A 22217-nucleotide genomic window follows, 5' to 3' on the forward strand; every position below is an offset into this window, starting at 1 on the left:
CCTCAGATGGCCCCACCCACAAGCAACCAACTGTCAATGAACAACCATTACTTGTCCTGCTAGGCTATTGGTCAGTACCACAGTGGACCCTGCTCACAAGTAACTGTCAATGAAGGACCATTAGGGAAGCAATTCAGCCAACGGTCACTGGTGTGGTGATCGTCAGGTGGAGAGTGAGTAAGAGGCAGATTCAGGCCTTCTCCTGGAGACCCTCCAGTCTACCCAGCCTTGGGCCAGCAGGTGAGCTGGAGGGCCCTGGGAACAGACTGGGAAACATATCCTGAGGGCTTCAGAGCCCTCACCAAGGCCCCCCACTAGCCATGGCCCAGGCCTCGAGGAGCGGTGAACCTCTCCCCCCTCCCTCTCTCTGTGACCTAATAGCAGTGGCCGTCTGCCTGACCTGTGAGACCTGGTCTCGCCCTTTGGGCCACCTGAGGAGACTGAGGACTAGTTGGGTTGGATGCCTGGCTCCCTCAGGGATGACAGCTGGGAAGGGTGTGGGAACCTGGCCCTGAAGGAGCTGCCAACTGAGATCCGCCTCCTCTTAGCCAGGACTGGGACCTTGGAGGGTGAGAGCTGTGCTTTGGGATCTTGCCCTTTCTGGTCAGGACAGAGAATACCATTCCTCTGGTTAGAGATTTACAGGATCATCATTATCTGACTATTATCAGACCTTAAGAACGGAGGAGCTGACATGGAGAAGTTTGCAACAACTCACCACACCCATCCGTCACCTTTTGCTTTTAAAGGGACTTTCTGAAAGCTTTCAGTAACTTTGGGGTTCTTAGGGCATGAATCTCCACACATCTCCTTGTATGAATCTGTAATAAACCTTTCTCTGTTCCAAACTCTAACGTTTTAGTATTGATGGGCCTCACTGTGCGTCCGGCACGTAGACTTCGATTTCGGTAACTGCTAGCAAGTAAGGTCTCACGGACACTGACTGCTCTCCTGTGACACTCATAAACACCCACGCTTTGTATGTCTTTTCTTCCATCCACCAAAGACTGTAGAAGGAGTAGCCTAACGGCCACTGAATACAGCCCTCTCTGTTTCCCCCCATAATCTGGTAAAACTCCCAGATAAGAGAATTTCAGCCAATGAGAACCTCCAATCATTCTGTCAAAGCCAATCCAGTCCTTCTCATTAAGGACCACGTTTCTTACACTGTTGAGTGGCCAGCCAGGCCAACCATCTGCACCTCTGTGAGCCCTGCAGGCAGACACATTGAGAGTAGGAGGGGATCCCAGGGGACCAAACACCTCTGTCAGATCAAGTCATCAAACCCTGGCTGGTGATCCCTGGTGGCAGAAGGGCAGGGAGGCTGGAACCCCCCAGAGCCTCTCATTTGGCACCATTCCTGGCACTGAAAAGAAACGTGCCCAGAACGATGGCAGCTGCATTGATCTGTTGAGGATTAGGGAGACTCTGCAGCTCTCCAAGTGGTTATTTTCTATCTTGTGTATCCTGTAGGGGGTTAATTAACATCCTCAACGGTGTGCTTTTCTGGCTGTTTCACCACTGGGGGATGTAATTTCAGGTCACTCTGAAGTTAAGAGAAGACAACAACAACAGCTGCAGCCTTTGTTGAGGTCCAGACTGCCAGCCGCTGAGCAGGCCCCAACCCCGCATTTCATTCTGTGTGAACACCATTAATAACCGACAATGGGCACTCAAATCAGGGGACAAGAGCTTTCACTGAGCATGCGCCCCTGCGTTAGGGTCTTTGTACTAGCTTCCTGGCGAACATGTGCCTCCCCCAGGGACTCACTGCCGCAGAATGATATTCCCAATATAAGTGCCAGACAGGAGCCCATCTGACAATTTTCTGTATTTTGTGTCCCCAGGACTGTTCCGTCTCCACTGAACCTATGCAAGCTCCATTACACATCAGCAGTTGTAGCCCACTTTATCCACCATTGCTTTATATATATATATATATATATACACACACACACACATATATATATATAAAGCTGGAGGTCTATGGGGTTTTTATAAAGCAAGTCACATTTTAGGAGCACTAAATGACCTTGAAACTGCATTAGTTCTCTACTGCTGTGTAACAAATTACCCCCAAAATTTAGTGGATAACACAATAATGAATATTTATTATCCTCACAATACCTGTTTGTTGGGAATTCAAGTGTGTCTTATCCGTGTAGTTTCTGCCTGGGGTGTATCATGAGGTTACTGTCACGATGTCAACTTGACTTGCTTGTCCCCTGGAGGGCCAGCTTCCAAGATAGTCTACTCACACGGTGAGCAGGTTGATGCCCTTGTTGTTGGAGGCCTTACTTTCTCCAAACATGAGCCTGCCAGGCTGTTAAACGTGCTCACAATAAGGCCACAAACTACCCTTAGAGTGAGTATCCATGAGAGGGAGGCAGGTGAGAGACCTTCTTTTTATGACTCAACCTCAGAACTCATGTTCTGTGCATTAAAGGGAGGCACTCATTCAGTTGGGAAGAGAATTAGTTCCACCTTTTTTTAAATTGAGGTACGTTTGATGACAATATTATATAAGTTTCAAATGTACAGCATAGTGATTCACAATATTTAAAGGTTATACTCCATGAATAGCTATTATAAAATATTCGCTCTATTTCCTGTATTGCACAGTTTAACCTTAGAGCTTATTTTATACCTAATAGTTTTTACTTCTTGCTGAAGGCAGTGGCAACCCACTCCAGTATTCTTGCCTGGAAAATGCCATGGATGGAGGAGCCTGGTGGGCTGAGTCCATGGGGTCGCAAAGAGTCAGACACGACTAAGCGACTTCACTTTCACTTTTCACTTTCATGCACTGGAGAAGGAAATGGCAACCCACTCCAGTGTTCTTGCCTGGAGAATCCCAGGGATGCGGGAGCCTGGTGGGCTGCCATCTATGGGGTCGCACAGAATTGGACACGACTGAAGTGACTTAGCAGCAGCAGCAGCAGCAGTTTTTACTTCTAAAGCCCCTACCTCTATTTTTCTTCTTCTCCCTTCCCTCTCCTGACTGATAACCAGTAATTTGTTCTCTACATCTGTGAGTTTTTTTCTTTCTTGTTATATATTCACTAGTTTGTTTTCCTTTTTAGATTCCACATATAATTGATATTATACAGGATTTTCTTTCTCTGACTTATTTTGCTGAGTAGAACACCCTCCAAGTCCATATGTATTGTTGCAAATGGCAAACTTTCATTCATTTTTATGGCTGAGTAGTATTGCTCTGTATATACATATACTGCTGCTGCTAAGTTATTTCAGTCATATCCGACTGGGATTTTCCAGGCAAGAACACTGGAGTGGGTTGCCATTTCCTTCTCCAGTGTATGAGAGTGAAAAGTGAAAGTGAAGTTGCTCAGTCGTGTCCAACTCTTAGTGACCCCATGGACTGCAGCCTACCAGGCTTCTCCCCCCGTGGGATTTTCCAGGCAAGAGTACTGGAGTGGGGCGCCACTGCCTCCTTCATTACAGACATTAAGGGGTGCATAATTCATTCACGTAACGGATACTTATTGAGTACCTACTACATGCTCACATTATTCTAGATGCTTGGAATACCTCCTAGACAATACAGGCCGAAAGTCCCTGCCTGCCCTTGTCGAGTTACATTCTAGTGGAGAGAGACAAAAAATGAACAATAGCAAAGTAAGTACATTTTATAGCAACCCACTCCAGTGTTCTTGCCTGGAGAGCTCTTTGGACAGATTAGCCTGATGGGCTACAGTCCATGGGGTCGCAAAGAGTCAGACAGAACTGAGCGACTAACATTTCACTTCATAGTGTACTGCAGTTTAAGTGTTAGGGTGGGGGACAGGAAGTGGTGCTCTGGAATCCCAAAGTCAGGTTACATTTTAAATAAGGCCAACAGACTAGTCCTCATCGAGCAGGTGGAGCGGGACGTGCGAGTTTGCACAGTCGCTCAGTTGTGGCTCACTCTGTGACCCTGTGGACTGTAGCCCGCCAGGTTCCTCTGTGCGTGGAATTTTCCAAGCAAGAATACTGCAGTGGGTTGCCATTTCCTTCTCCAGACCCAGGGATTGAACCTGCCTCTCTTGCTTTGGCAGGTGAAATCTTTACTACTGAGCCTCCTGGAAAGCCAGGAATGGGGCAGGCTGGGGTTTGGAAAGGTGATGGGCCGTGTTGTGTGCGGCTGTGTGAGCAAGTGTATGACCACAGAGACCAGCTCCTGTGAACCCTGGTCATTGTTTTCACGGTCCCTCGTGGGTGCAGGTGGGAAGTGGCGTTTCCCTGCAGCTGGTGTTCCCATCCCTAAACCCCCATGGAGAAAAGGCCCCGGTGGCTGTCCCCAGCTGCAGGTGGCCTTCAAGACTGCTCAGACAGCACTTCCAGGCCTCGCTGAGACATGCGGCAGGCAGCTGCACCGCGGATGTGCAACACAGCACACCTGAGGGGGAGGGACAGTGAGTCAGTCCTGCAGTGATCGTGTTTGCAGGAGCAGCACTTGTGCAATGCTGAGTGTATAATTTTAGTATTTAAATTCAATCATGGTGTTTCTACAAGAGGAGGTGAGCTCCGAATGACACCTAACAGGAGCTGCCCAACCCAGAGAACCACCAAACTCTGGAGGCTTCTGAATCATGAAGGAGGGAGGCTGGAAAGAGAAGACATTCCAGACTTGAGCATGGCTAAAGAAGGGTCAGTGCACAGGAGACCCTTGCTGATGGGCTGCCCAGAGCTGGAGGGGCGAGAGATGAAGCAGCTTTGGATTGGCGCCAGAGGATTCCATGGGGTGCCTGGTTCTAATCCAGGCAGATTAGACGGGTCCCAGGGCAAGTGGAAAGGTAAGGGGCATTTACACAGAGATACGTTCAGTTTAGTTCAGCCGCTCAGTCATGTCCAACTCTTTGTGACCCCATGGGCTGCAGCACGCCAGGCTTCCACATACAGCAGTCCGTGGGGTCGAAGAGATGTGTGAGCCCTATTCAAGGAGTGGTTACTGACCTGGAGGGTGTGGTGACTAACACCACAGGGGCATAAGCCACCCCACAACCTCTCAGGAAGCCTATCTGATGGAGAGAGACCCCCTCCCAGGGGAAGAGAGTGTAGAGATGCACAAGAGGGCCCAGGAGATGGAGCTGGGTCCGAGCATGTAGGAAGAGATGGTTACCCAATAAGGTCAACGCCAGCCCAGGGGACCTTGCCCGGAGATGGCCGTGAGGAGAGAAGGAATGAGAAAGCTTGGTGCCTGGAGGTGCTGTAGCCACCAGGCTCCTACTAGGAGAGCAGGCAACAAGCAACAGGATGACCGATGGGGACTTGGAGGAGCCCCATGGGTACCAGAACCACATCCAAAGTCCACAGAGGCCAACAGTCAGGGCTGCAGGGCGCAGACACAGAGCTGCACCAAGGAAAACATTCATTCCTACTCAGAGGACAGCATCCCTGAATGGTTAAAAGACAGAGGCTGGGGAGATCCTCTGTGGGCCAGTGGCTAAGACTCCACGCTCCCAATACAGGGGAACCAGGTTCTATCCCTGGTCAGGGACTTAGATCCCGCATGCCACGACTAAAGATCCTACATGCTGCAACTAAGACCCAGCACAGCCAAATAAATAACTTTTTTTATTTTTTTAAAGGCAGATGCTGGGCAAGGATGAACATCCAGGTTTGTATCTTGCTTATGCTACTTATTAGCTGTGTCAGACAAGTCTCTTAACCTCTGTTCAGCCTCAGCTTCCTTACCTGTCAACTTCACACAGCTGGTGAGACATAAATGAGATAAAACACTTAACACAGTTCCTGGCTATAGAAATAATCCAGAAATAGCTGCTATTTTTATTGTGACTATTTTTGCAAATGTGGACAGCTGCTGCGGGGGGCTTTGTTTGATTTTGTTGCCCAGCATCTCTTCCTTTGCAATTGCCCCTCCTACTCCCACCCACTTGGTTCTGGTGTCCGGCTAATCCTAGCACTTGGACCCCTGCGGACAGGAGATGGGCAACTGACCAATCAGATGCTCTCTCCTGGGGACTGGAACTCTTTTTAAGTGTCGTCATGCAGGAAGGCAGTTAGAGCTGAGTCATCCTGCGACTGGGAATTTCCTGGAGCACCTCCTGCTTCATCCCTCCCAGGGTCTGGTATGAAACTCACACTTTCAGTGTCTGAGCTTGGCCAGTTTCGCCCCGTTGAGCCTCTCATTGCAGCCAAGTATTCCTCCTGAAGAAACAGCCTCAGGGTGAGCCTTTGGAAATGGCCGTGTGAATGGAAGCGTGGGGACTGGAAGGCTGGGAAAGAGAAAGTGATCTTCCCATCTCCTCCCTTCCCTCATCACTCAGGCTATCAGGAGGGCTTCTTTTCCTCCACCCCCGCTTTTTTTTTTTTTTAATTTTGTTTTTTTCATGGTAATAGCTGTGCTTAAATTCAGACAGTGAATAGAGTTGGGACAACTGTGTAGACATCTGGAAAAGGTAAAGCCGGATCAATATATGAGGATAAATTCTAAATGGATCAAAGATGTCAATGTAGAAAGTGAGAGCTTAAAGTCACTAAGAGAAAAGCATAGATGAATTACTTTATAAGCTTTGAGTGGGGAGGGCCTTTCTAATTATGACTCAGAATACAGAATCTATCACAGAAAATATTTATAAATATGACTACATACCCATCAAAAACTTAGCAGGAAATTGTAGTGAAGACAAATGACGAACTATAAAAAAAAATGTGCAATATAAATGATTAATTTCTCTAAAATATAAAGAGCTCTTAGAAATTAAGAAGAAAAAGATCAAAAAATAATACGAACGTGGGCAAAGAACGTAATCAGAACATTCAGAGAAAAATATAAATGGCTCTTAAATATTTAGAAGATTCTTTATTTTTTTTTTAGTTTTTTATTTTTTAAATTTTAAAATCTTTAATTCTTACAGTTAATCTCACTTATAATAAGAGCAGCCTTATTGACACCTGACAGACTGATAAAAACTCGAAGGTTTGACAGTGTGTTCTTCTGATGAGGCTGTGAGAAAATAACCACTTTTACACAATTCTGGTGGGAGAATAAGATCTTACAACCTCCTGTGGAGAGCAATTAGGCATTATCCGTCAAAAGTACAAATATATTTGCCCTTTGACCTCTGGAAATTTATCCTGCAGCTATATCTGCACACAAATGAAATAACATATGTATGAGGTTTTTCATTCCAGCATTGTTGGTATTAATATTAGAATAACACTGGGAACATCCCTAGTGACTAGGGCTTTTTAAGGCGGGGTTGAGCTAAAAGTTCAAAATAAAAAATCCACCTCCTGCTCTCTCTCCCCCATTTCCATCCCCAGTTCTCAATTATTAATACCAAATGCTTTAAATTTTTAGTTAATTTTTCAGATATATATTACTGTATTTCTTTTTTAAATGCTTATATTATTTCTTGAGTTTCAGTTTAAGCATTATCTAATGACTCATTTGAAGAGTTGACTCATTGGAAAAGCCTCTGATGCTGGGAGGGATTGAGGGCAGGAGGAGAAGGGGACAACAGAGGATGAGATGGCTGGATGGCATCACCGACTTGATGGACATGAGTCTGAGTGAATCCGGGAGTTGGTGATGGACAGGGAGGCCTGGCGTGCTGCGATTCATGGGGTCGCAAAGAGTCGGACATGATTGAGAGACTGAACTGAACTGAACTGAACTGAATGACTACTAATGAAGAGAAGCATTTAACTGCATTATGGATTTCCCACTCCTAATACACATACATGGAGCTATTCACAATCCTCCTATTTTTTCAAGGATTACATTGCAACTTTCTGTTAAATTAATATTTCATATCTGGAATATTATGACTATGCAATATTGTTTACAGTGGAGACATAGGTATGGAACTATTAAAATTCCTTCCTTGAGCATTTAAAATGTTTTCCTGGAGTTAATAATTGGCCTTGTTTTTCATTTGACACTTGTTAGTGTATTTAACAATGCTTTATCTCCCAAATATCCTATGTATTGTACATATGCAATCCTCAGTCTGTCCTATTGGCGATGGACAGGGAGGCCTGGCATGCTGCAGTCCATGAGGTTGCAAAGAGTCAGACATGACTGAGCAACTGAACTGAACTGAACTGATCAGCTCCATTCTTTTCCCAGGAGATGCTACTATGGCAGCCCTTCACGTTCTCCTCTATTCTGTACTAGTTTCCCTCTGGGCCTGCTGCGCAGCTGTCATCTTACAGCCTATCTTTACTATCTCCCTGAGAATTTCCTTTGAGCACTCCATCTCATATTTTGGATCCACTGTCGTCTGGATCCTAAGTCTCCTATATTTGCTCACTCATTTTAGTAAAGTACATCTAGTAGATTCTTAAGAGAGAGAAAGAAATCAAAAGACGCTTGCTCCTTGGAAGAAAAGTTATGACAAACCTAATTCACGTATTAAATAGCACCGACATCACTTTGCTGACAAAAGTCCATATAGTCAAAGCTATAGTTCCTTTCCAATAGTCATGTACAGATGTGAGTGTTGGACCATAAAGAAGGCTGACACCAAAGAATTGATGTTTTTGAATTGTGGTGCTGGAGAAGACTCTTGAGAGTCCCTTGGACTGCAAGGAGATCAAACCAGTCAATCTAAAAGGAATTCAACTCTGAATATTCATCGGAAGGACTGATACTTTGGCCACCTGATGTGAAGAGGCAACTCATTGGAAAAGACCCTGATGCTGGGAAAGATTGAAGGAGGGAGGAGAAGGGGACGACAGGATGAGATGGTTGGATGGCATCACCGAGTCAACGGACATGAGTTTGAGTCAGCTCCGGGAGTTGGTGATGGATGGGGAGGCCTGGCGTGCTGCAGTCCACGGAGTCAGAGTCACATGACTGAGCGACTGGACTGGAACTGGACACCATAGTTACGGCCTCTCTAACTGTAGGCAGTGCTACTGGTAAAGAATCCACCTGCCAATGCAGGAGACGTAAGAGATGTGGGTTCGATCCCTGGGTTGGGAAGATCCCTGGGTTGGGAAGATCCCCTGGAGAAGGGAATGCCAACCCATTCCAGTATTCTTGCCTAAGGAATCCCGTGGACAGAGGAGCCTGGCAGGAGACAGTTCATGGAATCACAATGGACATGAGTTTGAGCAAACTCTGGGAGATAATGAAGAACAGGGAAGCTTGGCATGCTGCAGCCTATGGAGTCGCAAAGAGTCGGACATGACTCAGCAACTAAACAACAACAACAAGAAAGAGTATTAGAAATAATTTGAGACCTGTCATGTCTCAGCTGGTAAAGAATTTGCCTGCAATGTGGGAAACCTGGGTTCGATCCCTGGGTTGGGAAGATTGCCCTGGAGAAGGGAAAGGCTACCCACTCCAGTATTCTGGCCTGGAGAATTCCATGGACTGTGTATGTATAATCCATGGGGTCTCAAAGAGTCGAACACGACTGAGCGACTTTCACTTTCACACATAGTTTTAGTTTGCCTATACAGTTGGCCCTCCATATTCGTGGGTTCTGCATCCTAGAATTCAACCAACTGTGGATCAAAAATATTCAAGAAAAAAAATCCAGAAAATTCCAAGATGCAAAATTTGAATTTGCCACAAACCAGCAGCTATTTATATAGCATTTACATTGTATTTACAACTAATTGTATCAGATACCATAAGTAACCTAAAGATTATTTAAAATATACAGAAGGATGGGCATTGCTTATATGCAAACATCACACCGTTCTTTATAAGGGACTTGCACACGAGCAGATTTTGGCAACTGTAGGGGGTCCTGTATGTCCCAGTTCAGAACTATTTTTTTCAAATGTTTCATTTCCTGACAGCCCCCAGGATTGCTATTGAGAAGTTTGCTGTTATTCTTTTCCTGACCCTTTGTTGAGGTGTATTTCTTCTCTCAGAAAATCTCTCAGTAATCTTCTCTTGATTCCTACTGTCCTGAAACTTCATGATAATGTGCCTTGATGTGAGGTTTTATTTTGTGATTATTATTTCTTTGGGTACTCCATGGGATTTCTTGTATTCTATTTCTATGGCAATTTCCTTTCCTCAGCTCTCTCCTCCTTTTCCAAATACGCTATCAGTTGGATGTGAAACTCCTAAGTCAATCCTCTCAGTTTCATACTGTTTCTCTCCTACTTCCAAATCTGTATCTTTTATTTCCTTTCTATGAAATTGCATCGACTCTATCCTCTTAACTTTTTCATTGAATGTTACTCTGGTATTGCACTTTTAACTTCAAAGAGCTCTTTCTTATTCTCTAATTTTTATAGGACCTTGTTTTTATTTCATGAACTGATAGCTCTTTTGATTTTTTCCTGCTTCCTTAAAGTTTCTTTTCTTGCCTTTTGGTTTATGTCTTTCATGCAATCAATCTGCCATGATAAATGCAATTTTCTAGCTATTTTAAATGGTGGAGGCTTCCAACTTCTAAATCTGGTTTCTCTTGTATTCTTCAGACTGCTTTTTTTTTTTTTGCTGTATAAATGTATTCTTCTTGCCCAAAATTCAAACAATACAGAGTATACTGAGAAAAATGTAAAAGTTCCCACACACACCCACTCCTGTTCCCAATAATCAGTGATAAGAGTCTGGTATGCCAAGATATTTCCTACCATACAATCTAAATCCATCTGAGTTAATGCAGACATAATAAACTGGCTTTCATGGAGGATCTAGATTGGGTGTGTATGTGTTTTAATTTGTTTGTTTGGTCTATGAGAGTTATTTGATTTCTGACTTAACTACTGAACATTTCATTGTTCAGTTCAGTTCAGTCGCCCAGTTGTGTCTGACTCTTTGCAACCCCATGAATCTCAGCACACCAGGCCTCCCTGTCCATCACCAACTCCCGGAGTTCACTCAGACTCATGTCCATCAAGTCGGTGATGCCATCCAGCCATCTCATCCTCTGTCGTCCCCTTCTCCTCCTGCCCTCAATCCCTCCCAGCATCAGAGTCTTTTCCAATGAGTCAACTCTTTGCATGAGATGGCCAAAGTATTGGAGTTTCAGCTTTAACATCATTCCTTCCAAAGAAATCCCAGGGCTGATCTCCTTCAGAATGGACTGGTTGGATCTCCTTGCAGTCCAAGGGACTCTCAAGAGTCTTCTCCAACACTACAGTTCAAAAGCATCAATTCTTTGGCACTCAGCTTTCTTCACAGTCCAACTCTCACATCCATACATGACCACTGGAAAAACCATAGTCTTGACTAGACGGACCTTTGCTGGCAAAGTAATGTCTCTGCTTTTGAATATGCTACCTAGGTTGGTCATAACTTCTCTTCCAAGGAGTAAGCACTTTTTAATTTCATGGCTGCAGTCACCATCTGCACTGATTTTGGAGCCCAAAAAAATAGTCAGCCACTGTTTCCACTATTTCCCCATCTATTTCCCATGAAGTGATGGGACCAGATGCCATGATCTTCGTTTTCTGAATGTTGAGCTTTAAGCCAACTTTTTCACTCTCCACTTTCACTTTCATCAAGAGGCTTTTTAGTTCTTCTTCCCTTTCTGCCATAAGGGTGGTGTCATCTGCATATCTGAGGTTATTGATATTTCTCCCGGCAATCTTGATTCTAGCTTGTGCTTCTACCAGCCCAGCATTTCTCACAATGTTCTCATGATGTACTCTTATTTAGAAGTTAAATAAGCAGAGTGCCAATATACAGCCTTGATGCACTCCTTTTCCTATTTGGAACAAATCTATTGTTCCATGTCCAGTCCAGTCCTAACTGTTGCTTCCTGACCTACATATAGGTTTCTCAAGAGGCAGGCCAGGTGGTCTGATATTCCCATCTCTCTCAGAATTTTCCACAGTTTATTGTGATCCACACAGTCAAAGGCTTTGTTGTAGTCAATAAAGCAGAAGTGGATGTTTTTCTGGAACTCTCTTGCTTTGTTGATGACCCAGTGGATGTTGGCAATTTGATCTCTGGTTCCTCTGCCTTTTTTCTAAAACCATCTTGAACATCTGGAAGTTCACGGTTCACATATTGCTGAATCCTGGCTTGGAGAATTTTGAGCATTACTTTACTAGCGTGTGAGATGAGTGCAATTGTGTGGTAGTTTGAGCATTCTTTGGCATTGCCTTTCTTTGTTAGGAGATAAAATAAAAATCCAGATTCCCAAACTGTCTCTAAAAAATTGGAAATTCTGACAGCAATGGACCCAATACATCCATATTATGAAGGGGCATCTTCTGTCCTAAGCCCCACTCATCATGTGCTCACTCACAGTATTGATACTCGCCTGGCTCCTGTAAGCATTGGCGTTGGTGACACCCAGCCTAAGGTGTTGGTGTGTGCTCTAGAAGGTGTAACACACCCATCACTAACTGATAAACACTAGTGTACCATATTATAGGAAGATCTGTCAGACACGAAAACACAGTGGTGGAAGGCCTCCTTTACAAATGTATGAAAAAGGGTGGGGTAGACTGGTCCTCGGTCAATTGTTGGGTCTAGAAGTTAGGATAGTCCATTAATCCTGATCCCTGACTTCCCTGAGTAGGTTTTTTTTTTTTTCCCCCACAGATCTTTTCCAATGGAGATTCCATGGCAGCAAAACACACTTTCTGGCTTCTAAGCAGATGAGGCATAAAAAGATGGGCAGTTGAGGCAGGAAGCAGCAGAGACGCTGACCTGCCAAGGGGAGAGGACACTTAGTATGAGCTGTCACCAAGGCCATCTGAGGATGAATGGCTGAAACGCACTCTCACATAGCTGATTCCCAAGACTGACTCCCTACAGTTTCTCCAATCACGGAAGTGACCCACTGCGCCACCTTCCCCTAAGCAACCTCTCTGTGCATCAAATGCAAGTGAGCTTTTGCTCTGTGTAGCTCTGATCACGCCATACAATTCTTCTATCTTATTTAACTCCGTAAACAGCCCCACATCCACTCATCCAAGGCGAATCACAGTTTAATCCTAGACGAAAGGTAAAGAATACAGTGAGAGCATGCAGTCCTAACCGCTGGACCACCAGGGCATTCCCAAGAATACAGCTGGTATGAATCTTTTCTATTTAAAAAGATTAGGAAGTATCTAGTAGAAATCATTTCTGTAGGCAGATATTTAGCTATAAGAATATATTATGGATTTGTCAGTGGGAGAAAGCATCCCTGGCCCATTTTAATGCACTGCCATATAGAGGCGTTTTAATGTACCTTTTTGTAAAATTTCACAGGTGTGTGGGATGGAAGAGATTGGCTGGACCTCACCGTGTGTCTACAGCACAGAGCAAAGAGCCTTCCCTCCTGCCAGGCTCCAGCCCAGTAAAGCTCTCGTGGGACATTTTTCACAGCAGAAAAGCATGATCCCGGCTGTGGCCACTGTCGTCTCCTCACCTCACCTTCCTCTTTCTCCCCCTTCCCCATCAGCCTCACTCCCAAGAGCCCAATAACCAGTCCCCAGCTGGCCGTTGGTGCTGTACAGAGATCATAGAAACAGTATTACAGCCAATGCTAATGTTTATTTTCTTGCTTCTAGTGAGATACCAGCCTTTCCTCCACTAAACTGCTTTACTATATTGTACTTGAGACATGAAATTTGTCTTTGGTCATATTTTCATCTAGAGCAAAAACAAACTGATGAAGACCTACTATGTAGCCCAGGGAACTCTACTCAATATTCTGTAATGGCCTTTGTGGAAAAAGAACTTTAAAAAGAGAGTGGGTTTATATATAACTTTGCCATATACCTGAAACTAACACAACATTGTATAGCTATACACCAATAAAAAATGAAAATGAGATTTTAAAAAATGTTAAATAAAAAGTAATGTTTAACTCAGAGCAAGGATTTTTTTTTTTTTGCTACTTATTTTTTCCTTTAGTTTTTTTAAAACTTTTTATTTTATATTGGAGTATAGCCAATTAGTAATGTTGTGATAGTTTCAGATGCACAGCAGAGCGACCCAGCCATACATATGCGTGTGTCCAATCTCCCCCAAACTCCCCTCATCTAGGCTGCCACATAACACTGAGCAGATTTCCATGTGGGTCCTTGTTGGTTATCCATTTTAAATATAACAGTGTGTACACGTCCATCCCAAACTCCCTAACTATCCTAATTGCAAGGATATTGAAAAAAATTCTGAAAAGTCAAAAAATAACATATAAAATAAAGGGGCATTTCATGGGCAATACAGATAAAAAGATCCAGGCTCCTTCCACAGACACTATTTTAGGATAAAGACAAACAGAAAAGAAAGAGGGGTATGGGAAGAAGACTACATGATATTTCCCTCTTGTATTCTGAATTAAATTTATTCCTGCCTTTGCTTTCATCTAATATTGCTGTCATAATTTCTCTTATTCGCTTCCCATTCTTGCATAGAAAAATGGAATTCTGCGCCATGATGGAATCTAAATACTAAAATCATTTAAGATACTCTACTCCTGGGACTCATAGCAAAATGTAATAAGTTTCTCAAAATGTGACCTAATTATAACTGTCCTTTTAAGTTTTATTTCCCACTGGGACCAAATGTCTGCAGTTAAAAATAATTCTTGAAACAGGTCCATGTAGCCACAAAAGTTTTCAGAGTCACTTAAATGTTATCCATATCCTCAATTTATTTTTCTCCTCTGTTCATGTGTGATAAAAGCCAGACAGCCAGAAGAGGCAGGAGGCCAGGCCACACTTCAGGCAGAGAACACGCTGGGCTGGAATTCTCACAGCCCAAGTCTTTCCTTCTGACCGGACGAGGGATCAGCTTACCACCGACTCACTGACATTCTGTGCACCAGTGACCCAGTATCTGCTGCTGTGGGTCCCCGGGGAAGCCTTGAATGCCCCATAGTCAGAACTTCTTGCTCTTCTCTTGCCAGGCCCCCATGAACAACAGACTCACGTGGTTTGAGCTCCATTCTCATTCACTCTCTCAAATGGTCTCTGAGATGCTCAGGTCTCTGTCTCCATGGCCCAGGGTTCACTCTCCTTCTAATGCCAATTCAGTGCATCTCCTTTTAGAGGCAATTCTAGTTTCTGAACAGAAAAAAAAGCCCACTCTTGGGCTGGGCAGCATCTCCTGCCTGATTTGCCCTGATTCAAAGAGACCTGGCTCTTCACTGTAGGATTTTCTAACATTATTTCAGAAGCTGTTGCTTTTTCAAGTCTCCATTTAACTCTAAACAGGGACAAAAGATGAGAGCTCTTCTGATCTAAGGCCGCATGCCCTGAAGTTTCAATACATGTGTCCTGAAGTTACACAGACCTAGGCTTGAATCCTAGCTTCACCATTCGTCTCACTCCAGACCCATGCTTGAACTCCCCAAGTCTCAGTTTCCTCATCTGTGAAATGGGGACGATAAAGGAGGGACTTTCTAAGGTTATCATAGGGATTAAATGGATAAAGAATGCTAAACAGTTACTGCAGAGCCTACATGTTGTAGGCACTCAGTAGATATGAGCTATTATTATTAGGGCATTTGAGAAAACTCACTTCTTCCAGCTAAGATAACGTTTTTAGTGCAGACACAAGATACTATTTTTGTTTGTCGAGGGTGCCAGAAGGACTCTAGCCAAGGATGGCTAGAAACTAAATTACCTTAGTCTTCTGGATGCTGTTCTCTCCTGAATCCCCCTCATAGGAGAAGTAAACAACTAAGAAAAGAGAGAAGCCACAGCCAGGTTCTTACCCAGAAGGCCCTGGCGAGAGCTTACAAGCAAAGACATGCCATTTCCAGGGCCTTCCCCATCCTGAAAAGGAGAAACGGAGTTTTGAAATGAGCAGACACATTTTAATTTTAGATATGCACATTTATTCTGTGTTCAGTGGTATCCTTGAACTTTACTGGGAGTGTGGGTGACCGGTTGACCAATGTTCAAAGCTGGATATGAAATACCAGGTCTGATGTTGGCAACTTTCTAGATGATATAGACAGTCACTGGGAGCTCCCCGCCCAGTTTTGGCAAAAACCACTGTGGGCTTCTACCCAGGGAGGCGAGAAGGAAAGGAACAAGAAAAGAACATTGCTGGTTAGAAGCAACGAGGAGCAGACAGGCAAAAATGAGAGCTGCGGAAAGCATGGCTTGGCAGTGACTTTGATGAGGACCAGAGGGCAAGGGCAACAATCAGCGAGGAGTGAGAACCCTCAGAGCCTTTCCAGTTCACCTGCTGTGTTTCCATACTATGCCAGGCACTGTGAGGTCCGGAGACATAAGAGAGCCAGTCTCCACACAAAATCTCCACACAACGTCTCCATACAAAGCATCCGGCAGCATTTCTAGAATATTAATGCACAAGGATAGAGTTCACATGTAAGAAAAAGGCAATGGAGATGAGACCACGCACCCACACACAGTCACTCAACTGTGTCCGACTTTTTGTGACCCTGCAGACTATAGCCCACCAGCCTCCTCTGTCCATGGAATTTCGCAGGCAAGAATACTGGAGTGGGTTGCCATTTCCTCCCCCAGGGCTCTTCCCCACCCAGGGATCGAACCTGCATCTCTTGCATCTCCTGCTTTGGCGGGTGGATTCTTTATCACTGAACAACCTGGGAAGCCCAGAAACATGAGAACCTTCCATTAAATATTAATAAACAGGAGTTACCCTGTTTATCACCCTGATCTTCAAGCTTTCTGACCCCTTGACCATGAAGAAGGGTCCCCAAGGGAGAAATACACCCCTCCAAGCTCCCTTTCTGGGCTGGCCTCCCGAGTCTCACTGATCCACTCACTCACCTAGCATCACGTGCTCCATTCTTCCCCTAGGCTGCCGTCACAGATGATGACAGACAGACTTCGTGGCTTGAAATGACAGGAATTCCTTTCCTCCCTGAAGTCCACAAGCAAAGTGGTGGCAGGACTGCACTCCCTCTGAAGGCCCTAGGGGAGAACCCCACCTCGCCTCTCCCAGCTTCTGGTGACTCCAGGGGTCCTCAGCTAGTGATGACATTGCTCTCATCTCTGCCCCCGTCCTTCTCCTGTGTCTGTGCCTTCTTGTCCTTTCCTAAGCACACTTGACATTGGATTTAGGACTCACCCACATAATCCAGGATAATTCCGCATCTTGAGGTCTTGAACTTAGTCACATTTGCAGAAACTCTTTTTCCAAATAAAGTCATATTTATAGGTTGTGAGGTTTAGGGTGTAAGTACAGCTTTTTGAAGGCCACCCTTCAACCCACTATACCGGCCAAATAAACCACTCACACTCATCTCAAACCTCGTTTTTGGTAAACCAGAACAAAGCAAGCAGCCAAAGAAACACATTATCTAGTCCATCCCTCCACCACCAGGCAGGTCCCATAGAAACCATAGCAAACACATAGCTCCTAACATCTATCAAACCTCAGTGCCCATTTGATTCAGCACTGTAGCCCTAGGGTTTAGCACACAATGTCTGGCACATAGTAGACCTCAAAAAACCATGTGTAGAATGAACAAAATCCCACCATCAGATTCCCAGGTAAAGAAATAAACTTTTTTTCTTTTTTTTTTTTTTTGGTATGTTTATTTATTTGGCTTAGTTGCCCCAGGGCATGTGGGATCTTAGTTACCAAACCAGGGATCAAACTCACCTCCCCTGCATTGCAAGGAAGATTCTAATTTCAATCCTTAACTTTTCTTTTAACAGTTTTTTTTGAGGCATAATTTACATACCACAAAATTCACCCACTGTAAATGTGCAATGTGATAATTTTTCAGTAAATTTATAGAGTTGTCCAATCATCACCACAAACCAGTCTTAGAACGTTTCCATTGGCCCTGAAAATTCTCTTATACTTGTTTTCAGTCACTCCCCACTTTCACCCCCAGCCCTAGGCAACCACTGATCAGCTGTCTGTCTCTAGAGATCTTTCCCTTTCTGGATGGTTTGCATAAATGAAATTATACAATGTGTTGTCTTTTGTTCCTAGCTGCTTTCATATAGCATAGTACTGAAGGCTGATCACCATTGTAGTATATATTAGTAACTTGCTCCTTAGCGTTGGTTTGTACTCCATTGTATGGATATGCAACATTTTCTTTATCCATTAACAATTGATGAGCATTTGGGTTGGTTCCAATTTGGAGCTATTATGAATGCTGCTGCTGCTAAGTCGCTTCAGTCGTGTCCGACTCTGTGCGACCCCATAGACGGCAGCCCACCAGGCTCCCCCGTCCCTGGGATTCTCCAGGCAAGAACACTGGAGTGGGTTGCCATTTCCTTCTCCAATAATGTTGCCCTAAACAGTCATATACAAGTCTATGTGTAATCGTGTATTTTTATTTCTTTTGAGTAAAGGTCTAAGAGTGAAATCTATCTTTTCATTTAGAAAATTTTCCAATCTATAGGAAAGCTGAAAGAACAAGACATTATATATCCTTTACCTCTATTCTCAGTAAGTAACATCATGCCATATTTACTTTTCTCTCTATCTCTATAAAATATTTTTACGTACCATTTGATAGAAAATTGTAGACATCATGACATATTTCCTCTATTTCACCTCTTAATTATAAGGCAACTCTCCTACATAACCACCGAACCGTTATCACAACTAAGACTTTTCTCCTAACTTTATTTTGAATTTTTCAAACCTACCAAAAAGTGGAAAGAATAACACACTGAAATGAGCCTTGACTTTACCATTTCCCATATTGATGCTTTGACCCTTCTTTCTCAAATCTCACTGCCACTGCTCCTAAAATATTTGTGTTAGGTAGTTCTTGGCGCAAACACATGGAATATTCCTTACGTGCCACATCCTTACTCCTCCATTGTTTATTCCCAGAGTGTTCAGGGCTGGTTTCAGGAGACTCTAAGATGCCTCTAATGTGTTGTCCCTGAGGGATATTGCAAAAGTCTCAAAACTTCCCTCACCTCCTTCAAGACTTTGCTCAGATGTCCATTTCTGGATGACATCTACCCTTCCCCACGCTATTAAAAGTTCTGCCCCATCTTCTCCCTTCAACAGTATTCCCTAATCCCATTTACTCTGCTGTATTTTTCTCCAAAGCATAGCTCATCTTCTAACATAATGTATAATTCACATATTTGTTCTATTTATTTATCAGTTGTCTCCCCAAAACAGACCATAAGCACTATGAGGGCAGAGATGTTTATCTTTTGGTTTACTGCTGTATCCCCAAGCTCAGTTTTAGTGCCTGGCACATGGAGCACTCAATAAATCCTCACAGAAGGACAGAATGAATGGCGGCTACAGGGCTATATGTGGGTGAGCATCCTACAACCCGTCAGGGGAGCAGGAACTGACTGGCACTGAGCCAAGCATCCCCCCACAGGCAGCAGGTATGTGAAAGGATCCTGGGTTCAGCTTCACTTAACATTCAGTTGACTTTCTGAACCCCAAGTGGAATGCTTCGGGGTTCAGTTCAGTTCAGTTCAATTCAGTCGCTCAGTCATGTCCAACTCTTTGTGACCCCATGGACTGCAGCACGCCAGGCCTCCATGTCCATCACCAACTCCTGGAGTTTACTCAGACTCATGTCCATCGAGTTGGTGATGCCATCCAGCCATCTTATCCTCCGTTGTCCCCTTCTCCTCCTGCCCCCAATCCCTCCCAGCATCAGAGTCTTTTCCAATGAGTCAACTCTTCACATGAGGTGGCCAAAGTATTGGAGTTTCAGCTTCACCATCAGTCCTTCCAATGAATACCCAGGACTGATCTTTAGAATGGACTGGTTGGATCTTGCAGTCCAAGGGACTCTCAAGAGTCTTCTCTAACACCACAGTTCAAAAGCGTCAATTCTTCGGCGCTCAGCCTTCTTCACAGTCCAACTCTCACATCCATACATGACCACTGGAAAAACCATAGCCTTGACTAGATGGACCTTTGTTGGCAAAGTAATGTCTCTGCTTTTGAATATGCTGTCTAGGTTGGTCATAACTTTCATTCCAAAGAGTAAGCATGTTTTAATTTCATGGCTGCAGTCACCATCTGCAGTGATCTTGGAGCCCAAAAAAATAAAGTCTGACACTGTTCCACTGTTTTCCCATCTATTTCCCATGAAGTGATGGGACCAGATGCCATGATCTTTGTTTTCTGAATGTTGAGCTTTAAGCCAACTTTTTCACTCTCCACTTTCACTTTCATCAAAAGGCTTTTTAGTTCCCTTCACTTTCTGCCATAAGGGTGGTGTCATCTGCATATCTGAAGTTAGTGATATTTCTCCCGGCAATTTTGATTCCAGCTTGTGCTTCTTCCAGCCCAGCGTTTCTCATGATGTACTCTGCATAGAAGTTAAATAAGCAGGGTGACAATATACAGCCTTGACATACTCCTTTTCCTACTTGGAACAAGTATGTTGTTCCATGTCCAGTTCTAACTGTTGCTTCCTGACCTGCATATAGGTTTCTCAAGAGGTAGGTCAGGTGGTCTGGTATTCCCATCTCTTTCAGAATTTTCCACAGTTTGTTGTGATCCACATAGTCAAAGGCTTTGGCATAGTCAATAAAGCAGAAATAGATGTTTTTCTGGAACTCTCTTGCTTTGTTGATGACCCAGCGGATGTTGGCAATTTAATCTCTGGTTCCTTTGCCTTTTCTAAAACCAGCTTGACCATCTGGAAGTTCACGGTTCACGTACTGCTGAAGCCTGGCTTGGAGAATTTTGAGCATTACTTTACTAGCGTGTGTAAGCCTTTCAAAACTGCAAAATGAACACCCCTCCCCCACCTTTAGTAGACCAGACCGGAACTTTCCACAAAGGAAGTCTCTCAGTACTTTTTTGAAGAAAGATAATTTTTGCCCCAGAGAGCAACCAAGAGCAATAAACTCTCCAAGGACCACAAGAGACTGGAACTCAGCCAGCTCTGGATTTCCTGGAGGAGGTGAAAACCACGCCCATGTATCCTTATAAGGCTCTTTTCCAGAACATCACTGCCCCTATGCTGGACCACTCTGTCCACAGTCCATCCCACTGCCTGGGGGCACACCTGCCTCGAGTGGAAAGAAGCTGGGTGACGTGCTCTGGCTTGTGAGAGATGCCAGTCAGATTCTCACCCTAGGAGCCTAAAGTAGGAATAGACAGGGTCCTGCAGGAAGCGGTATGGGCAAGTGCTGACACAAGGGGTTTGAGTCAGAGGTGGTGGACCGAGGCTGTGAGACAGAAGTCATGAGGATGCAAGGCGAGTCGAAGCTGTGAGAGGAAATCTCTTGGAAGAACAGCAAGAGGGTGAGGGATTCCCCCAAGCCCTACCGCAAGGTCCCTCCAGCCGCCCTGGATTCAGGATACATCTGGTTCCAGACCCTTCGAGGCCCGACTAGTCTACCCATCCTGTTTTCCAGAAGTCTCCATCACCCTCACTGTTTTGCAGTTTCTTCCGCACAAACGTCATCACCTGATCTAGGTTGAATGACAACCCCAAAAATCTGAGTAAAATAGAGATCTGTTGATTCCCCTTACAGGAGGTATCTAGAACAGTCAAATTTATCAAAGAGTCAGAAAGTACACTGATGGATGGATGCCCAGGGTGGGGAAAGGGGGGATGGGGAGGGGAAATGAGGAGTTAGTATTTGATGGGGACAGAGTTTCAGTTTACGAAGGTGACAAATTCAGGAGACCGATGATGGTAAGAGTTGCACAGCAATGTAAATATACTTCGTGCCACTGCACCGTACAGTTAAACACGGTTAAAATGGTATGCTATATATTATGTGGCTTTATCACAATGAAAAAATTAAGAGAAAACAGCATAGCACCTGAGACAGCGTGTGCTTTAGCTGCTCAGTCGTGTCCGGCTCTTTGTGACCCCATGGGCTGCAGCACGCCATGCTTTCCTGTCCTTCACCATCCCACTGTACCAATCACCTTTTCATTCAGGGCTCCCATCTACCATTAATTTGATAGCCAGCCTCAGTAATTTTGTGGATATCAAAGCTTTCGGTAAAGCTCTCTGCCTATAAACTGCAGTCTTCTTGAAGCTCTTCCTTTGCCTGTATCCTTCAGATGTCTTTCATTAGATTTTCTTTGTCAGGGTATTGTAAATGGTTATCTTTTTTTCAAAGGTTCATCCTGTTTTGGTAAAATCTACAGATAGAGGGAATCTGTTTCTCTACCCTGTTCTTTACAATTGTAGATGATCCCTAATGAGCATTTTAACTACATTCTTTCAACATACCGTCATCCTTGAAAAGTATCTATAGTTTCAGGTTACAGCTTGTTTTCATCTCAAAACACTGAAAGAAAAAAAAAAAAAAACCCATCAAGAGATGAAACACCAAGGAAAAAAATGAGACCGTTTTTTCCAGGAGAGATTCAAATTTTAGGCTCCTAAAGCGTATACCCTTAAGTGTCCCTCTCA

General features: G+C 44.2%; 1 long non-coding RNA gene across 1 annotated transcript; it reads left to right on the forward strand.

The window, feature by feature from the left end:
* Positions 1 to 6025: 6025 nt before the first annotated feature.
* Positions 6026 to 13422, forward strand: LOC121820391 (uncharacterized). Its single transcript, XR_006060904.1, has 2 exons — positions 6026 to 6190; positions 13148 to 13422. It is a non-coding gene; the product is annotated as an uncharacterized LOC121820391 (long non-coding RNA).
* Positions 13423 to 22217: the final 8795 nt, after the last annotated feature.

The sequence above is a fragment of the Ovis aries genome, chromosome 9 (genome assembly GCF_016772045.2).
Source record: "Ovis aries strain OAR_USU_Benz2616 breed Rambouillet chromosome 9, ARS-UI_Ramb_v3.0, whole genome shotgun sequence".
Classification (NCBI taxonomy): Eukaryota; Metazoa; Chordata; class Mammalia; order Artiodactyla; family Bovidae; genus Ovis; species Ovis aries.